The sequence below is a fragment of the Pinus tabuliformis genome, chromosome 4_1 (assembly GCF_031772625.1).
Source record: "Pinus tabuliformis cultivar Carrire ecotype Pingquan chromosome 4_1, CPIR1, whole genome shotgun sequence".
NCBI classification, from domain to species: Eukaryota; Viridiplantae; Streptophyta; class Pinopsida; order Pinales; family Pinaceae; genus Pinus; species Pinus tabuliformis.
In genome coordinates, this window is record NC_142303.1 from 633,993,671 (window position 1) to 634,015,868 (window position 22,198).

Here is a 22,198-nt window from a genome sequence, read left to right on the forward strand (position 1 = left end):
TTAGTTACATTAAACTTGGGTCGAATTTCTGAAAATAGGTGTTGAAGATGAACTCGTATCTCCTAAATCATAGTACTTGTTACAAAAATGAAAGAGGTTTTTGTAGATAAGGTCATGTTGGAGAAAATCTCTCTCAAATTTGGGAAATTTGTTTCCAGTAGCTCACAATCTATTCCACAAAATCATCTCTAAAACAAAAAATCATTAAAAATTTAAATATGTGAAAATGACATGTAAAGATCTAGTCACATATCCCAATTCATGACACCTGTGAATAAACTAAAAGAGGTTTTTGTTACATGGCTCATTATTAACAAAAACCGCCTTAGGTTTTGAAAAATTACTTTCCATATGTTGTAAAATGGCCCCATACTAAAATGACTAAAACAGTAAAAAATATGAAAAATTTGCTTTGTTTTAATGTAGGCTCCAAATATCACCATATATCTCCCACATAGTAGCACCTATACATAAACTGAAGGATGTTTTTTTTATTTAGTATGTGATGAACAAAAACCTCTTTCACTTTTGAGAAATTCCTTACCATTATTTCAGAAACTAATTTTGTACTAAACTTGTCATTGTGTGCAGCAATTGACCTCAAAACATGCATAACCAAGAATCACTCATTCATTTCTTCTAATCCACGAACCGGTTACGGGAGTGTGATATACCATTGGAAATATTTTTCTGAACTTTTTTTGATGGACACATTTGTGACATGCTTTGTACTGGACATCATGTGCAAAACATCTAACAAAACCAGACATAGTAAGAGCTCATGTTGATCCCTGGCGACAGGTTGCGAAGACTGGAACTAACATCGACTCCAATGGGGATGGTAGCTCCTTGGAGGTGCCAAGAACTACAGGTCTTTGGAAAGTAGACAGTGCCTCTTCCATTGGGCATGGATGGTAAAACAACTGCAAACCCAAAACAACTCATACCAATCCAAAAACATATACATACTGCAACTTGTACATAAACAAATACCGAAAACTGAAATGTTGCCTTGGGCTGCTTATTTATGTACAAATCTAACCCGCCTTGCTGCAAAATTGATAGATCAAGTAATTTTTTAATGCCATATCAACCAATCAAGTAACCGTGACAAGGATGCTACTTGAAAGTACTCGAACCAGGACACAACTGGAAAGGCTGGTAGCCATACATGCACATAATGAATTTGGTTGTGTAAAAGGCAATCTGATCTATCATTCAAACTAAAAAAAGTTTCCATGTACACTGCAATAGGATCAAAGAAACCAAACTCTGTTTACTGCCCCAACTCCTTAATGCATGCTTCCAGCTGCAAACTATCAATGCAAATATCCATGGGCAGCCTTACCTTTTGTTCCTTCTGCTGAAAAAGGTCCCAAATAATGGGACTCGACAATCCATATCCTAGGACTATATTTGGCTCTCCAATTCAATTAGATCTCCTTCAATTTTGATGGCAAACTCTTGCAAAAAATTGAGCTTAACTTCATGGTTGCATCGACAAGATTTCAGATAAGAAGAAAGAGATGAAGCAAAGTTCTCATCTACCTCATCATCCATGCACATATCTTCCCATTCTCTAAAACCTTGAATAGATGGCACCTCTATTTTGAATTCTTCCTCTTTCTCCATCCATGTTTCAAGAAAGATATGCCAAAAATCTGCAAAGGACTTAATAGATCTGATAGGAAAACCTTCAATCCATTTTTTACATTTGCCTTGAAATGAATCAAAGAACAATTTGATGAAGACATCTTCCTTTTTAACTCTAAGAATTTCCACAAATGTTTTAAAATTTTCTATATGTTCTAAATTCAAAGCCAGATCTTCCCCATTGAATTTAGGGCCATTACTCAAAATGTATGCATCCTTTGGTAATTAATTAGGAAAACCAGGAATATTAGAAAAATCGATACACGAATACCTTGAACAAATAGAAGCAACATTTGAGTCCTTCATTTAGCGAGTGGAGCCACCATCAATACTTTGAAACTCGGGACTTCGAACAATGGAGTTGCTAGGTGGATGATTTCAACCTTCATATGTGTCTGACTGTTGTCCACCATCAGCAATCAGATCTGAACTTGATTACAAAATTGTACTGGGGCAATTTGCAAGTCAGATGTTTAGTTTATAAACTAGACCGGAGATTGACTGAAGTAGCTTTTATCTACTTTCGCTAATGCAAAGAAAAAGCATTTTGAAGGCTACCTGGCTAATCTTCAGACTCCGTCTGTAGTCTATAAAACAAAGAACACTAACAAACAAATAAACTTTTCTTCCCCAGTATGGTCACCACTATGTTAGTGCCTAGATTTACCTCAAGCTGAGGAAGGTAGGATCCAGGGCCAACATCAAACCACGCTTAACTTGGTAGCTAGCCCTACCAGGTCAGGAGAGGGCTCTCTCCACGCCAATCTCAGCAAATTATAATCGATGAAGGCTTGAGATGACTGATAAAAATACTGATCTTAGGCTAGGTATATGTGTGAAAAAGTTTGATTTAATAAAATGATGCTTTTGTTGGCTCAGATGGAAAGGTAGATTTTGGGTGCGGGGATCGAGACTCAGTCTTGCAGAGATCTCAATGGGGCAAGGTAGGCAATTGTTTTTGGCACTTAAAATTGAATGAGATTGAAGGATTAGATAGGTGAGGAGTTGAAGAGGGCAAGAAAACTCATGGATCCTCTCCAAACAGTTGAAAACATCAAAGACTAAAGCAAACCTCAAGTAGAGCACTGCAATTCCAATGGATTCTACTTACACTCTTGTTTGTTTAGTCAAGAAGAAACAAGATAGAGAATTGCATACATAACATATAAGAAAATTCACAATTACAAAAGAAAGCACTGTACCAAGATGAATTGCCATATGGATCCCAAAGAGTGATGCAAACCCTAATCTCAATTCCTTAGCCAAAATGCTGATATGAATGTACAATGAAGCCCAAGGCTTTCTCAAAAGTCCAACCTTCTACCAAAATCCAACCCCTACACTATGAAATTCTGAAAATATATACATTTTCTCATCCTTGTACTAAGGGATTGAGCTCAACCATTATCTTCAAAATAGAATTAGCTACATTAAACTTGGGTCGAATTTCTGAAAATAGGTGTTTAAGATGAACTCTTATCTCCTAAACCATAGCACCTGTTACAAAACTGAAAGAGGTTTTTGTAGATAAGGTCATGTTGGAGAAAAAACACTCTCAAATTTTTGAAATTCGTTTCCAATAGCTCGCGATATGTTCCACAAAATCATCTCTAAAACAGAAAATCATTAAAAATTTAAATCTGTGAAAATGACCTGTAAAGATCTAGTTACATATCCCAATTCATGACACCTATGAATAAACTGAAAGATTTTTTTGTTATATGGCTCATGTTTAACAAAAACCTCCTTGATTTTTGAAAAATTACTTTCCATCTGTTGTAAAATGGCCCTGTACTAAAATGACTAAGACAGTAAAGAATATGAAAAAATTTCTTTGTTTTAATGTAGGCTCCAAATATCACCATATATCTCCCACATAGTAGCACCTGTACATAAACTGAAGGAGGTTTTTATTATCTAGTATGTGATGAACGAAAACCTCTTTCACTTTTGAAAAATTCCTTACCATTATTTCATAAACTGATTTTGTACTAAACTTGTCATTGTGTGCAGCAACTGACCTCGAAACATGCATAACCAAGAATCACTCATTCATTTCTTCTAATCCAGGAACCGATTATGGGAGTGTGATATACTGTTGGAAATATTTTTCTGAGTTTCTTCTGATGGACACACTTGTGACATGCTTTGTGCTGAACGTCATGTGCAAAACATCTAACAAAACCAGACGTAGTAAGAGCTCATGTTGATCCCTGGTGACAGGTTGCAAAGACTGGAACTAACAGGACGTAAAATGGTAGCACATGGGGTGAAGAAATGCTGCCAAATACTCTGATATACGTGAAAAATTCTTCCCCAAACCATCTTGCCATGGAGAGAATATCTACCTTCGCTTCTTGGGAAAACCTTGGGGCATCTTTATTGTAGATCATTTTATGGATCGGGAGTATAACTCCGTGAAATATTTTGAAGAAATGTGGCATAAAAATTGGTTCCCACATGACTTTGTGATAAATCTAGATGGGAAGTGGATTTTTTACCATCCACTTCCATCCCATAATAGGAAATTTGAAAATGAAACAAATAGCGTCCATAACATAGGCGCTCATAAAAAATGGAGGGTAAACCCTCGAAGTAGTGCTTCTTTTTCTTCTGTATTTTAAAATTGTAGTGGCTAAATTATCTAATAGGATTTGGGCCCATTTCATTATTGTGGCATTGATAGCCGCATCCACTAGTGGTAACCATTCTAATGAAAATTTGTTGGTGTCTGGTTTACCGAATATTCTACATAACATAGCAGTGGAAAAACAGTAAGGGGAACAAAGAGAACCAGTGGTGTACATACCATTTTTATCCTTTTTTAGTCTTTCCTCATTGTTTGACTAGTGCTTTGTGCATTCTTCTAAGTCTTAATTCTCCTTTGCGAACTTCTTGACAAATTGCTTGTTGTAGTTGGCCTATGGTTCTGATAAGTGGTACATACGCCTCAAATTATCTAGAGTAAATGACCCCATGACTTCCTGGCTTGTCGTCTTGAACTCTCTGTCGGATATGTCTACATCATATATAATCCATTTCACCATGTCAGTGTAGGGGAGTATCTTCGGCCTTGCCACAATGCGGTGTAGAAATGAGCATGCAAGTTCAGTTATGGATGCATCAGAAGAGCTGCGTCCATCCACTATAACTGTTACTTCCATAATTCTCGGTTTTTCCTCCTCCAACAACTGATACATAGATTCCCACAAAGCTGTTCCTGCATCTCGATTACTGGTAGTGTCTATGAATAATGGAGTCATTTCTAACTTCTTAGACATGGGAGCCTTGCCTTTCTTCCCCATTTCTTCATGTATTACGCTCTGTGTGTTCTTCCTGAAAATTGCAAGCAGAGAGCAAAAATATGATAAGATGATAGTTAATATAGGAATAATCAATAGAAGGATGAAAATAAGGTGATGGAGGGTCTTTAATTCTAAATCATATCAAAAGATATTAACTTGTGTCAAATGGTCCTTCACACTGATCCTAATCGTCCTTTTAATAAATGACCACTAATGAACTGTTATGCTAAACTTTAATGTTCATAACTTTGCATCGAACGTCGGAAATTATTATCTTAGAATCCTGAGCCCTTCAAATTGTGATAAAAGTGATTTTGTGATTTGCTTCGCAATATCGCAGATCGCTATATCACAATTCTGTTTTCGTTAAAAATCACCACCACATGAGTTGCTGCGATATGCGATTTGCAAGATGCTATCGCATTTCATGATATTTGCTTATGTTTCATCAAGTAGCACCGTGATATTGAGATTTGCAATGCAATAAGGTTATAGGATTCATGATCTTGCATACTCGCTGATCACATTTTCAAGTGGTAACTTTTATAAGGGATGTCCGTTGTAACCTTTTGCAGTTCGAGAATAATCTTTTCTAAAGCGGGTTTTTCAAGGTTTTTCTTTATGTTCATGACCTTTCGTTGTAAAGTTATTTTTAAAGTTTTTTATTATGTAGCGCTTTTTATACAAAACTAATAGTTTGTGAAGTTTTATGCGCTTAAAGTGTGAAAAGGTAAATTTCCATGTTTAACAAGTTCTATTTTGACATTTTTATTTTATTCTAAAAATAAGAAAGGCATGATTAAATGCTAAATTTGATTTTTTGGAAGGGTCCCCATTTATTAATGTTATTATTAATAGTAATAAATGGGGGGGGGGGGTTGTTGACAAGCACAACAGGACCCAAAATTATATTTCTACTATTCATCAAGGTGAATTGCACATGTCCTTTGATGCAAATTCTCTATATTCATCATGTAAAAATCAGCAATGAATATATCTTTTAATGTTTTGTTTCTTTTCATGAAAGAAATACCATCATGCATAAATAAGCTCCTCTGTACATTGATAGTTTGATGAAATAAAAATAGGTCAATTGTTGTATAGTATTTAAAACATACTGGATTGTACAATGTGTTTGGTTCCCAAATCCATCCATATAGATACCCATTTGTTGTTTGCGTGGATTTAGTTGTTAACCTTGACCTTTGAATATAGATACAGAGGTGCCTCAATCTTGGATGGGCTGATAATTAGGGTGTTATGCATGGCATCCTCAATTGATTCATTTCGGTTCTCATTAAAGAGAGGAATTCCTGGAAGAAAACATTAGTCAGCCAATTGTATACTGTGAACATAATTTTACTTATAAGATGTGCAGGATCCCAAGTAAATCCTATTTCTGTTATTGAGATTTCTCTCATCAGGTATAATCTTGCTATTTTGTGTAAAATTTGCGTCTATGTTGTAGTGATTTTCAAGATGATTGAAGGGAAGGTACAAGGGACTCATCCCATGGATGGCTAGAGTGTAGCCAAATTTTTCAAGGGACGGTGGATTGGGGACAACAACTCCTCTCATGTGAGAATTGAAGGTCTAATGGTCTGGTAGACATTTTCACATTAGTCTACTTTAATTAATTTTCATAGGGGCTTGCCCAAGTATCAATTGATGAATTTGAATGAAGCAAGATAGGATGGATCTTGAATACCTTGATACATCACTATTTAGAATTAATTTGGGATAGAACCAATTCACTATGTCTTGCAGCTTACCATAATTGACCAATAGTAGGTGAGGAATGGCATTCTTTTATCATTGCCTTCTTAAAATCTAGATTTTTGTACTAGATATGTGCAATTCATATAAAAAAAAATACGTTTCCTGAAAATGTATACCCATTTCCTTTGTTGTGGGTCCTTTTTTAGTTTTGTAGCATATCAACAGCTCTCTCATCCTTTGTCATGGGTCCTTTTTTAGTTTTGTAGCGTATCAACAACACTGTCATCCTTTGAATATTTGCATATTTAGATAATAATTTTCTTCTCCATGCGAGTGCTACCATAGATATGGCATGCAACTCATTTTGCGTAGATAAGAAATCTGCTGAAGCGTTATTTATGCCTTTCTTGTATTTAATTTCAAAGTAAAAACCTTGTAGTTTACTTTCCTACTTGTTCATTAAAATTCCAATGGGATACTGAATACTTCAAAGTTTCATGATCTATTCAAATTTTAAAGTGTTGTCACAATAAATGTGGATTGAATTTTTTCACAACATGCATAAGAGCCAGCATTTCCTGGTCATAGATTCCTAACAACTTCTCCTTGTCTATCAATTTCTCCTTTGAAAGGCAATAGGTTGTTGAATTTCCATGACCACATTGTTCATGTCAGTGCTCAAAGCATCATATTTCACTTCAAAAGTCTGCGAGAAGTCTGGTAGTGCAAATGTAGGGTTGAGACCTTTTCATTTGTTAGAAGGTAGCCCCTCTGTGGCTTCCATCCATTTAAATCAATCCTCAAAAACCTTGACAAAACTTCCTATATAAAATGTATATTCTATCAAGTTCTCTCAAATGATTGACAGTCACATTATTGGGAATTGGCCAGTCAAAGAATAAGGAGTGAAATTCAAGAAATAAAGAGTGAAACATAGCTAGTCGTGGATGATCTAGAAATTTGTTAGGCTTCAGGTTCCTTGATCACAATATGATAGGAAGAACAACTAACAATTTTTCATTCTAAATTTCTTGTGTATTTTGCCACAACAATGTTGGGATAAATGAATATACTGAGAGAAATAATTATAGAAAAACTTAAGTTACTAATGAAGTCTTGTAGTTTCACCTTCGATTACAAGTATTTGACAGATTCCTTCTTGGGTGTTACAGTTTTCATAGATAAGAAGGTAGCCCCTCTACCCCCTCTGTCCATTTAAATAGATCCTTATTGGTAGGATCAACGAGGGTGTGTCATGATGCTTCCAAAACCCTTGACAAAACTTCCTATATAAATTGGATATTCTATCAAGTTCTCTAAACTGAGTCACATTCTTGGAAGTTGGCTATTCAAGGAATAAAGAGTGAAATTCAAGAAGTAAAGAGTGAAATCGAGCTAGCCCAGGATGATTGAGAAAATATTCAGGGTTCATGCTCCTTGATCACAATTTGATTCTAAATATCTTGTGTCCTTTGACACAATAATGTTGGGATAAATGGAAATACACTCAAAAAAAAAATTGTAGACAAACTTAAGTTACTGATGAAGTCATTGAGTTTCACCTTCTGTTACATGTATTTGACAAATTCCTGTTTGAGTGCTACAGTTTGGCATATAGAATAAGATTTTCTTTTGTCATAGTAATTCGTGGGATTGCCTTCATTTATCTATTCAGTTCAACAAACATTTTTAAGAATGATTACAAAATCTGCAATGTGGTGATTGTGAATAGAACATGCAACCTTCTGATTTTCAGTCTGATGCTCTCCAGAGTCCAAAGTAAGCTATCACACTACTAGATAGATAAAGGGGATTTTAGTAGGCACTATATGATACATGTCCAATAATTATTTTCTTATTCTTTCTCTCTCATCCTTTACTTAGGATACCTGTATGGGGGGTATTCCATTGTTCCAGGGGCCCAAAATTATATTTCTATTGTTCATCAAGGTGAATTGCACATGTCCTTTGATGCAAATTCTCTAAATTCATAGGGTGAAAATAAAAAATGAATATATCTTTGAATGTTGTGTTGCTTTTCATAAAAACAATATGATCATGCATAAATAAGCTCGTCTGGACATTGATAGTTTGATCAAATAAAAACATGTCAATTTTTGTACCATATTTAAAACATACTGAATTGTACAATGTGTTTGGTTACCAAATCCATCCATATAGATACCCAGTTGCTATTTGCATGGATTCAGTTGTTAACCTTGACTATTGAATCCAGATACAAGGGTACTTCAATCTTGAATGGGCAGATAATTAAGGTGTTAGGCATGGAAACCTCAATTGATTCATTTCGGTTCTCATTAAAGAGAGGAGTTTATGGAAGATATCCTTAGTCAACCAATTGTATACCATGAAGATAATTTTACTTAAAAGATGTGCAGGATCTCAAGTAAATCCTATTTTTGTTACTAAGATTTGTCTCATAAGGTATAATCTTGCTATTTTGTGTAACATTTGCATTTATGTTGCAGTGATTTTCAAGATGATTGAAGGGCAAGAACAAGGGACTCATCCCCTGGATGGCTAGAGCATACCAAAAATTTTCAGGGGACAGTGGGTTGGGGACAAAAGTGCCTCTCATGTGAGAATTGAAGGTCTAATGGTCTGGTAGACATTTTCAAATTAATCTGCTTTAATTAAAATAATTCTCTACATTTCTCCGAGGATTTCTTCACTTATACCATTGTATTAGTAAACGGTGATGAAACAATGCAATAACGTCATTTGCATTTTTAATCCAAAAAACTTTATTGCATTTTGTTGCCTATTTCAGTGCAATTATATGTCCTTTTATTTCAGTTCAACTATTTGCAATCCTGTCAAAGGAATTAGTAGCAAATCAGTTCATGAATTTTGTGCAATTTCTTACCTGCATACTTAAACATCTCATGGCCATTCCAAATAGACCAGGGTTAGTGTAGTGAGATAAAATATGGAAAACCCCACTTTGATAATTTGCAAAACCCTGATATATCCTTTTATGAAATATGGATACAACTTGTTTCCATGCATTGTGTAACAAATGTATATGATATATGGGGAGAGCCCTCTAGAAATATATAGTGTTTTCTCTCAATAATCCTTCAGAAAGGATCAAAATTTAGGGAGTACTCTCTAGAATCTATAATCCTCCAGAAAAGATCGAAATTTATGGAGTACTCTCTAGAATCTATAGTGAATCTCTTTACAATTCTCTAGAACACTCTAGCCTAAAGAATCCACTGGAATGCAATATGTTACTATGTAATTGGTAGAAATAATCCTGAAGAATTCACTGGAATGCAGTATGTAATTTGTAGAAATAATATTTGATGTCAGAATTAAATATGCTAATGCATTTGAAATATTTTACATGAGTCTTCTAACATAAGTAATTAATAAGCTAACATATTTAAAATGTTTTTACAAGATTAAGATTATAATTTTCTATAGAATAACAAGTTACAACACCTTTCTCTATGATGTGATAACTTCAAATTCGAGTAATATTATTTTCACCCTTACATGCTAAATACTTGAGAAAGCTTTGCATATTTGGAATCGAATGTTTTGAATTTATGTGACATATAGGCATATATATGTTATTTTATGAAAATTTTCTCCTTTTTCCTGTATTTGAAGTCAAATGGTTTTTCAAACTAGTTTTATTCTTGGTTCCAGTCTAGTGTGATATTTTGGATTTTTTTGTTCTGGTTTTGATAAATTTGTATGGTACCACATACATTATTTATTTCCTTGGATGGTTGAATTGGGTTTTGAATCTTGATCATTAACTTCAATTCAAATAATTTTCCCAATCACGTCAATGAACACATTGTTAGTAGCCACTTTACTTTCTATAGTTTAAACTTTATAGGAAGTTTTCTCAACTTTCTCCCAGAGGTTCTCTTTGCACTTGCATTCTTTCAATAATAGATGCTAAATGAATTTTTTCATCTGTCTTGAAAACTTGATTATCAAGCTTTGGCTAATGCACGAAAATCTAGATCACATGTCAGAGAGTTTTACTACTGTGCAAGATCCCTAGTAATTCCTGTTTATGTTACTGAGATTTGTCTCATCAAGTATAATCTTGATACCTTATGTAATGTTTGCATCTATTTTGCAGTGATTTTCATAATGAGTGAAGGGCAGGGATAGGGGAATCATCCCCGGGACAGCTAGGGAGTACCCAAATTTTGTAGGGGACGATGGGTTGGGGACAACAACTCCTCTCATGTGAGAATTGAACGTCTAATGGTCTGGCAGGCATTTTCCCATTAAGCTGCTTTAATTAAACAAATTCTCTACATTTCTCTTAGAATTTCTTCACTTATACCATTATAATAGTAATGATGATGAAATGATGCAATAACGTCATTTGCATATTTTATCCAAAAAACTAAATTGCATTTTGTTGTTTGTTTCAGTGCAGTTATATGTCCTTTTATTTTAGTTCAACTGTTGGCAAGCTTGTCAAAGGAATTGGTAGCAAATCAGTTTATGAATTTTGTGCAATTTCTTACCTGCATACTTGAACATCTCATGGCAATTCCAAACAGACTAGGGTTAGTGTAGTGAGATAAAATATGGAAAACCCCACCTTGATAATTTGCAAAACCCTTATATATCCTTTTATGAAATATGGATACAACTTGTTTCCATGCGTTGTGTAACAAATGTGTATGATATATGGCGAGAGCCCTCTACAAATATATATAGTGATTTCTCTCAATAACCCCCTTCAAAAAGGGTCAAAATTTAGGGAGTACTCTCTAGAATCTATAATCCTCCATAATTTTTTTTTTCAATGATGTTTTATATGGTAGGATTCTTCTTCAATTTATGCCTCTAGAAATATATAGTGATTTCTCTCAATAATCCCCTTCAGAAAAGATTGAAATTTAGGGAGTACTCTCTAGAATCTATAATCCTCCAGAATTTTTATTTTCAATGATGTTTTATATGGTAGGATTCTTCTTCAATTTATGCCTTACGGAATTTTCTTTGAAACATTTGGTGCAATTCCTAGTAATATCCATGGTAAAGTGGGGATGAATATCCATGGTTAAGAATATTTTCTTATTTCAACTTAAGGTGGGTGATGATCTTTTCACTTTTTTTTTTTTTTTAATTGATAGCCTAGATTGATTTTCAAGGGAATATTCTTAGCATGTCCTTTGTCTTAATGTTGTAGTGTGTTAGAGTTTATTAGGTTGCATTGACTTTTCATAAATTTTAAAAATTAGATTTGTGTCAAGTGGCTCCCCGCCCACCAATTTCCTAGGGATATGAGATTATTCCAATTTTGATAAACTCCTCAATGATAAGCTCCTCATTATTATTTATGACATTAATTTATATATAAGCAATTTTTATTTAGAAAAATTGTCCATTACTTTTAATAAATTAAAAAAATTATAGTCATGTCAAGTGGCTCTCTGCCCACCAATTTCCTAGGGATTTGAGATTATTCCAATTCTAATAAGTTCCTTCATGATGATTTCCTCATCATTATTAATAACATTCATTTATATATAAGAAAAAATTATTTAGCAAAATGGTCCAGTTTACAATAAGATGTGTAATTATTTTTTTCTCAAGTTAAAGTTCACCCATAACTTCTTTATATATGGTTAATCAGGTTGTGCATTGATACGGCATTCTTCTTGTTGCAATAGTATTTTTTTGTTATATTTATAAAGACTTTGGCTATATCAACAACATTAATATTTTTAATGTGGATGTATTAGTAATTACACAAAACCAATATTTATTATTCTTATTTTTTAAACTATAAATTAATCTTATCCCACAACAATATGTTATCATACTATAACTTAATTATAATAATAAAAATGTTTCAACACAATTAAAATGTAATATTCTCAAATTGTATAATGAAATTCATTTTTATATTTTAAAATGAATCTCAAACGACAAAAAAAAATAAACGATATGTTGACTCTTTTTATTTTTATTTTTTTAATTGAGGGCCTAGATCGATTCTCAAAATAATATGATATGTTGACTCTTTTAATTTTTATTTTTTTAATTGAGGGCCTAGATCGATTCTCAAAAGAATATGTTCGACATATGCTTAGTCTTAATTCTTATCATAGACTTTAGTGTATTAAAGAGTTTGTTAGGATGCACTAACTTTTACTGAAGTTAAAAATTGAGATTCACCCAAGTGGCTACCTGCCAACTAATTTCCTAGGGGTGTGAGATTATTCCAATTCTAATAAGTTCCTCCAAGATAACTTCCTCATTATTATTTATAGCATTCTTTTGTATAAAAGAAAATTTTATTTAGCAAAATGGTCCATTATTTTTAATAAATTTAAAAATTTTGATTTGTGTGACTTCCCACCCATAAATTTTCTAGGAATTTGATATTATTCCAAATCTAATAAATTATTCATTATATGTTCCTCGTTATTATTAATAACATTCATTTATAATTATTATTTTTCTTAAGTTAAAGTTGACCCATAACCTTTTTATACATCATTAATCAAGTAAATGTGTCCATTCGTAAGACATTATTAGTGTTGTAATAAATTTTTTGGTTATGTTTATGAATCCTTCACATATGTCAACCACATTAAAAATATTAATATGGTTGTACTAGTTTTTACAAGTTAATAATATCCATAGTAAAAATCTTGTCATACTATTATAAAATATTTTAGTTGTGAAATAAGTTATGGTTTTTCAGTATGCCATAAGGCATGGTATTATCCCATGGTATTGTAACAAAGCCTATTTACAATTTAATAATATCCATGGTAAAGTGGGGATGAATATTCATGGTTAAGAATATTTTCATGTTGTTATAAAATATTTTGATTGTAAAATAAGTTATGTTTTTCGGGCATGGGGTATTTTAAGAAATCCTAATTGCAAATGTTTCTTATTTCAACTTAAGGTGGATGAGTATATTTTGAATTTTATTTTTTTATTTTTTTAATTGAAGGCCTAGATTGATTCTCAAGGGTATATGCTTAACATATGCTTAGTATCTATATTGTAGTGTGTTAGAGTTTGTTAGGTTGCATTGAATTTTCATAAATTTAAAAATTTAGATTTGTGTCAAGTGGCTCCCCACCTGCCAATTTTCTAGGGATTGAGATTATTCTAATTCTAATAATTTCCTCCATTATAAGTTCCTCATTATTATTTATAACATTAATTTATATATAAGAAATTTTTATTTAGCAAAATGGTCCATTAATTTTAATAAATTAAAAAAATTATACTCATGTCAAGTGGCTCTCTGCCCACCAATTTCCTAGGGATTTGAGATTATTCCAATTCGAATAAGTTCCTCCATGATAATTTCCTCATTATTATTTTAACATTCATTTATATATAAGAAAAATTTATTTAGCAAAATGGTCCATTTTACAATAGGATGTGTAATTTTTCTTTTTCTCAAGTTAAAATTGGCCCATAACCTTTTCATATATGGTTAATCAGGTAAATATGTGCATTCATACGTCATTCTTCATGTTGCAATATTTTTTTTTTTGTTATATTTATGAAGCCTTTCACTATATCAACAACATTAATATTTTTAATGTCATTGTACTAGTAATTACACAAAACCAATATTTATTATTCTTATTATTAGTTAATTTTAAACTATAAATTAATTTTATCCCACAACACTATATTATTAGACCGTAACTTAATTATAATAATAATAATGTTTCAACACAATTAAAATGTAATATTCTCAAATTGTATAATGGAATTCATTTTTATATTTGAAAATGACTCTCAAACAACCAAAAAAAATAAGAGACATGTTCACTCTCTTTTTTTTAATTTTTAATTGAGGGTCTACATTGATTCTCAAAGGAATATGTTCAGCATATGCTTAGTCTTAGTTCTTATCATCAACTTTAGTGTATTAAAGATTTTGATAGGCTGCATTGACTTTTAATCAAGTTAAAAAATTAGATTTGTTCCAAGTGGGTCGGCGCCAACCAATTTCCTAGGGATGTGAGATTATTCGAATTCTAATAAGTTCCTCCATGATAAGTTCATCATTATTATTTATAACATTCATTTATATATAAGCAAATTTTATTTAGCAAAATGGTCCACCATTTTTAATAAATTAAAAAAAAATGATTCCTACCATGTGACTCCCCACCCACCAATTTTCTAGGGATTTTAGATGATTCCAATTCTAATAAATTCCTCATGATAAGTTCCTCATTACTTTTTTTTTTTTGTTAAGCTTGGTAGATCCTCACTTTTCATTAGTAGAATGAAAATTAACACGACATAGAACTGGATAGGTGGCCTCAACTTTCCCAATGGAAAACCAAGTCTGTTGGCCACCTATCCACATTATATGCCATTCAATAGAAAAAAATATTAAGTCTCTCTATCCAAGAAATATTAGTTTCAGTTTCCTATCGACATCCATAATCTAAAGTTCTATATTCATATGTAAATGCATAGACAAGTTTAAAAGCTAGTTGCATATATAAACAAAACTATGAGTAAGTAAGCATGTTATTCATGTTGTTCAACTGATGTTGATTCAACCAGAGTTGGATCCTTGGCATTTCATCTAGGAAGATCAGTTTGATCCAGTATGCAAGGAAGATGCTTCTCAATTCGGCCAAGGCGAATGTCATGTTTATGTAGTTGGAACTGCACCTTCTGAAGTTCCTGCTTGTAGTTTGACTATCCCTGAACCATAACTTCCATGCCCACAGAGATCTATTCCATCTCCTTTCCCAAAATCCTTTTCATCAACCAATAGAAGTAGAGGGTCTATTTTTACTGGGTGATTCTCCCTTATGTGTTCCCAGGGTCTGAGATGAGGACTCTCTAGTCCTCTAGCTCTATTTCTGTCTCATTGTCCTACCTTTTCAAGTCTTCCTCCCATTCTTCTATCACTCTCCTAACTTCTTCATTGGTTCCCTCCCAGCAGGTGGTTCCCACTTCATTGATTAATCCCTCAACGGACTTCCAACCTCCTCGACTGCTTGAAGAGCCAGGTTTTGTGTCATGCTTGGCCTCCCATGGCCTCTTACCTCACCCTCGAGTCTTTGTTGGTCGTGCCATGATCTCACCGTCCCAATCTATTGTAGTGATTGGCAGATTAGCCAGATTATAAGCTTCTACCTGATCAAGCCTGGAGTTTCTGTGTGTCGGGGAGGGTTTACCACTCGGCAGACCTTCTTTGCAGATAAGACATCCAATTGAACAATCAATCTTCATTGTGCTACTACATAATTCAAGTTTTCAGGTGGTAGAGTTGTGTCGGTCCATTACCCCATCTTCCAACACCCCCTAATGCTTGCAGTTGCATGCCCCCCTTCATCACAAGAAATATACACAAAGAGACCCTGCCCATTCCCTGCGCATGAGCATCTATGCCAAAATTGAAGCCCCCCTAGCGTCGCTCATGTATGCATTATCCCTCCATCCCCGAGTGCAGTGGCTCGACCGCCCTCCAGCCACCAACCCATCCTATTTGAGTTGCACTTTACTGCAAGCATGAAAAGCATCGTGGGTACCCAACACAGGTGGCCAACCATCCCTGAGCCCCATAGCATAACAGTTTTCCCCCCTCCTTCTAGTTCTGACATACCCAGTCTAAGTTCCCTGTCAGGTCTCATGCCCACAACTTCTCTCCTACTTCTCCCCAATTCTCGGGTCCCTACAATCCCCTACCCGACTATGTGTGGCCAAAAGACAAAGGTTTCCTCCCATAATGTAGTGGTATAGGGAGAAAATATCCCAATACCCAAACCCTCGAGCTTTTCCAATGGTGCAACTACATGCTCCTACATTATGTTCGCTATTCACTACCATCATAATTCCCATACGAGATAGGAGAATCTCGAAACAAAACGATATGGTTAGGGTGCCCATCGAATTACTGAGGTAGTTGTAGGCTATTTCCACCAACCCACACCCCTATCCCCTATTATCCCTACACCCCATCCCCAATTTTCCCTTCATCTCTCGTAGACGAAACCAGAAACAGGGTAGCATAATGCGGTGAGAGAGGATGCTAATTACATACCTAGTTTCCTTAGCTTGCAGTCAGTGGGTTATCTATCACTCATGGAGCTACTGTACCAATCCATCTCTCTAGTCCCCTTGCACACGATCATTCTAGTGATCACTACGCTCCCCTCTGGGCTGAATGCGTACTAAACTCTTTCCCTCCTCTCATTGCCACCTTTCCTTAATACTTTGTCCATAATCATGCCAAAGGCCACCATGCCCATCACCTCGACCATGTGGGGATGGTGGTTATGTACTTCATGGTATAGTCCATTAACATGGCCTTAATGAGGTAATACGTTGGATCGCACCCCGATCAGGGGTTTGGCCTACTAGTTGACCATGCTGAAATATTTCTCTTTGATCCGGATCCATGACTTCTTCCATGGTTCAGCAACCTTCGTCCCAGGTTTGTATTCACCATATTTTCTCCACAAGGTTGTTTTGGTGACTCCATCCCTAGTTGGCTAGGAATTCTGTCACTTTGTTACCCTTACATCTAACATGATTAGCCATTATGTAGTCAAAATTATGAATCAACTCCCTTATTTCTTGGATTAGTCTAGCAGTTCTCCAACTATGGTTGAGCTTATCCCATTTCGTACCATGGTTCAATTTTGTCAGTGTCTTAATTACCAGGCTAGAGTCACCCTCCACCACGATATTTGTATATCCCAGCTGAATAGCTATTTGCAGGCCTTGTTTGATAGCATCAAATTCAGTTTCATTATTACTGGCTTACCCATAGTAGTGAGTAGAAATTAGTCTAGTGTAGGTTTAGGAGTCCCAGAAAAGACCATGCAGCCTCGTTAACCCTGGATTTCCCTTTGAAGTACCATCAAAACCCAACTTTATGAAACCCTCCACCAAAGCTGTGAAGTGGTCAAGTGATGCCATTCCCAACCTGATTTCCTTCCAAGATGAGGGGGCTATCATCGCCGGAAATAGATTCAGCCTCTGCAAAATTTATGCTTCCTGCGGAGGTACCTACCAGTCTTCCTCATGTCATTGTTCTGGTAGAATTGTTTCCCAGATGTTCTGGATGACTCATTCCTAGAATTTCTCTTGGGGAAGAGGTTGGTTCTTAAAGATTTGGTGACTCCTCTCTTTCCATATGGCCCACGGAGTTAATCCCAATTCCAACCCCGATGCTCTATTTACCATAGGGCTGGAGAATATGATGGCTCTCTAGAGGAGTATTTTTCCGTGAATGCTATTGGTTATCCCGGTCGATTCTTCCAAATACTTCTTACAAATGTCATCATTTTTGTTTAGCAAATGGAAAAGAGTTAGGAATTTATTCAAGGTCCTCGATGTGTTGTTTACACAACAAGCAGTACGAAGGACCATGGAAACCCTTTCTTTGAAGCTGGTCCAATGTTAAAATCTAACCTCTACTTACCTACCATATTAAGTGTGTCACCTTTGGCCACCACCCTCCCTTCCATATCTTTATCCAAATCACATGTTTCCTCCTAGATCACTCCCCATATATAAATCATATGCCTATTTGATAGTAAAGGTGCCTTTAGTGGTATATCCCCATCTAAGAATATATCAGCCATTGAGGATGGTTAACTTTCCAGATTCATGTTCTTTGTCCATTCAGTTCCATTGCTCCGATGTGGGTGCCTGTGGCTAGCTTGATTACCCCTTCCATATCCTCCACCATTCCTCTTCCTATCCTTCATTACAAAATTGGTCAACCATATGGAGATTCTTGTAAATGGTGTATATAAATATGTCCCTTAAGTCTCGCCTTCCAAGCAGTTGATGTCTTTGTTGCCAGGAATACTGCCAGAACAGGGTCATTTTTCCATTACGTATTTCCGAGAAAGCATGTTGTTGAATGAGGTCCCTGTTGTGGGTTGCCAAGTTCCAGTTCCCTGATACTTTCGAGGGGTCTCACTCTCTAATAATGTCTTTTTTTCTCACTGACATGTTTTATTTTTGTCTCCATATTTGTTTCCAGAGGTCCATCCCTCCTCCTATCCACATCGACCATAACTTCGCTCCCATTACTTGGTTCATAGTAAAGGGGTCCCTGAGACCTAGGTCCCCTTCCATTTTTTTTTATAATATTAGGCCATGACACCCATGCCCATTTCTTTACTTCTTATGCACCTCCCCATAGAAACCTTTTAAAGATGTCCACCATTTTAGAGCAAGCTATTTTTGGGGTTTCCATTCCTGAGAGTTGATAAATCCAAATAGATTGAACTAATTCTTTGAGGAGAACTGTCATGCTTGCTAGGTTGAGGAATATAAAGGACCAACTGTTGAGTTTCCCACTAAGTTTTTGGAGCATGGATTTCCCACAAGAGGTCTTCAAGGAGTTCACTGACAAGGGCATTCCTACATACTTATATGGAAGAGATCCAATACAAAACCCAAGGATCCAGGCAAGGTAGGACTGAAAATTCCCTTAGGGTGTTAAAGAAGAAAATGCATGATTTTTCATTATCGATCATTGTTTTGAATGCCTCCGTGAAGGTGTGCAAGACCTCCTTTACTCAATGGGATTCTCTCAGCGAAACATTGAAAAATAACATGATATCATCTACGAATTGCTAATGGGTGATGGGTAAGTTATTTCCCCATAGCCTCAGTCCTTTGATCCGAGAATTTCAGAATTCATTCTTAATGTGATGGCCCATTCCTTCTACTACAAGAATAAAGAGAAAAGGGGGGATAGGGTCCCCTTGTCGGAGACCTCGGGAGTGGTTGAAGGTAGGAGAAGGGGAGTCTTTGTTAGTTTGACAACGAATTAGTAACTTTAGGTAAATGTAAATAGAAAGTTGTGTACCGAATAATTCGTTATGTAACGATAGTTGGTGATATAAAACTATCAAATGCCCATGAAATAAAATGGCGAGATTCATTTTTAAATTCCAATTCAGTTTCTTATTCAGTTTCGTGTCTTGGCTGTTGAGTTTCTAGATTTCTTCATTATTTCACTTTTACTTCCTACAAGTGGTATCAGAGCCTGAGCGTGGAAGGAAGGAAGGGCATCCAGCAAGAGTCCAAAACTGGTGAAAGAAAGAAGTCCAGAACGCATCCAGCGAGAGTCCAAAACTGGTGAAAGAAAGCAGTCTAGAACCGGTGCACGTTTCAGAACCTGCGTGAGAGGAGTTTCAGTCTGTCAGGCATCCAGCGTGAGAGTTATCTCTGTTCAGCGTTCCAGATTTCAGAACCTGCGTGAGAGGTGCACGTTTCAGTCTCTGTCAGGAGGTCAGCGTTCGTTATCTCTGTTCAGCGTTCCAGATTTCAGAACCTGCGTGAGAGGTGCACGTTTCAGTCTCTGTCAGGAGGTCAGCGTTCGTTATCTCTGTTCAGCGTTCCAGATTTCAGAACCTACGTGAGAGGTGCACGTTTCAGTCTCTGTCAGGAGGTCAGCGTTCGTTATCTCTGTTCAGCGTTCCAGATTTCAGAACCTGCGTGAGAGGTGCACGTTTCAGTCTCTGTCAGGAGGTCAGCGTTCCAGACCGGGTATCATTTTTCCATTGCTAAATAATTCTGGGCTTGTATTCACAAATTGTTTCAGGATTTTTTTTTTTTAAAGGAATGTGTGAGTGAAATAGGAGGAACAGGAGACAGTTTTTTTTAATTGAAGAAAAGAAAATTTTAAGGGTTTTGGAGAAATAAGGAGACAGTTTTTTTTTTATTATTGAAGAAAAGAAAATTTTTTAAGGTTTTTTTTTCTATTTGGAGAAATAAGAAGATATACTCCTTAGGGTTCTTTCTATTTGGAGAAATAAGGAGATATACTCTTTAGTTGAAGGAAAACCTAAAAAAAAAAAAAAAAAGGAAATATAAAACCCTAGAAAGACTGAAACCCTAGGAAGGAGGAAAAATGGCCAAGATGTCGAATGCAAGATTCGAGGTGGAGAAATTCACCGGAAAGAGCAATTTTGCTCTTTGGAAACTGAAGGTTAAGGATCTGCTTGTGCAACAAGGGTTGCACAAGGCATTGGATGGGGTAACTAAGAAACCTACAACCATGACTACTTCAGACTGGGAGGACTTGGATGCCCGAGCTCTCAGTACCATCCGGTTATGCCTAGCGGATGAAGTTCTCTTCAACATTGTTGAAGAGACTACGGCATCAGGATTGTGGGAAAAACTTGAAAAACTCTATATGACAAAATCATTAACCAACATAATTTATCTAAAACGACAGTTATACAATCTTCGAATGAAAGAAGGTTCAAATGTTGCAGAACATTTGAATGTTTTTAATACACTAATTTGTCAATTAACAGATATGGAAGTCAAAATACAGGAAGAAGATAAAGCCATAACCTTGCTGTGTTCTCTGCCTGAATCATGGGATCACTTCGTAACTTCAATTAGTTTCAGCTCTGCTGATTCTTTGAAGTTTGAATCAATCGTGGGAGCTCTTATGTCTAAAGAAGTACGAAGGAAATCCAGCACTGAAACAGCTACATCAGAAGCCATGGTCGCTAGAGGACGCTCAAAGGAAAGAGGAGAAAAACCAAGGGGGTCTTCCAGGTCGAAATCGAAGGGCAAGAAGTGTAAGGCAAAATGTTGGAACTGCGGTAAAGTTGGACACTTGAAGAAGGACTGTTGGAAATGGAAGGAATCCGAAAACCTGAAGAACGAAGCGAATCAGGCCGATTCAGGTATGGTAGACGAAGTTTTATCTGCTGAAGAATTGTGTATGATAGATGAAACTTCACCTAAATGTAATGTCTCTCAGAGTTTTGATAGTTGGCTGTTAGACTCTGGTGCTTCGCATCACATGTGCCCACATAGAAATTGGTTTACTTTGTATGAAAATGTAAACGGTAGTTCTGTGTTTATGGGTAACAATATGTCATGTCAGACTGTTGGGATGGGAGATATCAGGATTAAGATGTATGATAACACAGTTAGGACATTAACTAGTGTTAGACATGTACCTAATTTGAAGAAAAATTTAATCTCTTTGGGAGTGTTGGATTCAGATGGTTATAAGTTTACTGGTCAGGATGGCGTCTTGAAAGTCTTCAAAGGAGCCCTTACGGTTATGAAGGCAGAAAAGGTCGGAAATCTTTACAAGTTAAAAGGAAGTACTCAGGTCGGTGAAGCAGCGGTTGCGTCAGAAAAGGAAGAGGCAGGTACTCGTCTGTGGCATCAGCGTTTGGGTCATATGAGCGAGAAAGGTCTTCATATACTGATGAAACGTAAATCTCTTCCCGGTCTGAAATCCTTGAATTTAGATTTTTGTAAACATTGTGTGTATGGAAAACAGTGTAAACTGAGATTTAAAGTTGGAAATCATAATAGTAAAGATGTTTTAGACTACACTCATTCTGATCTGTGGGGGCCTTCCCCTGTTGTGTCATATGGAGGTGCATTGTATTTTTTAACGTTCATTGATGATTACTCTCGTAGAGTTTGGGTCTATATGCTAAAAAGGAAAGTTGATGTATTAAATGTCTTTAAACAATTTAAAGTAATGGTAGAGAAAAGAATAGGAA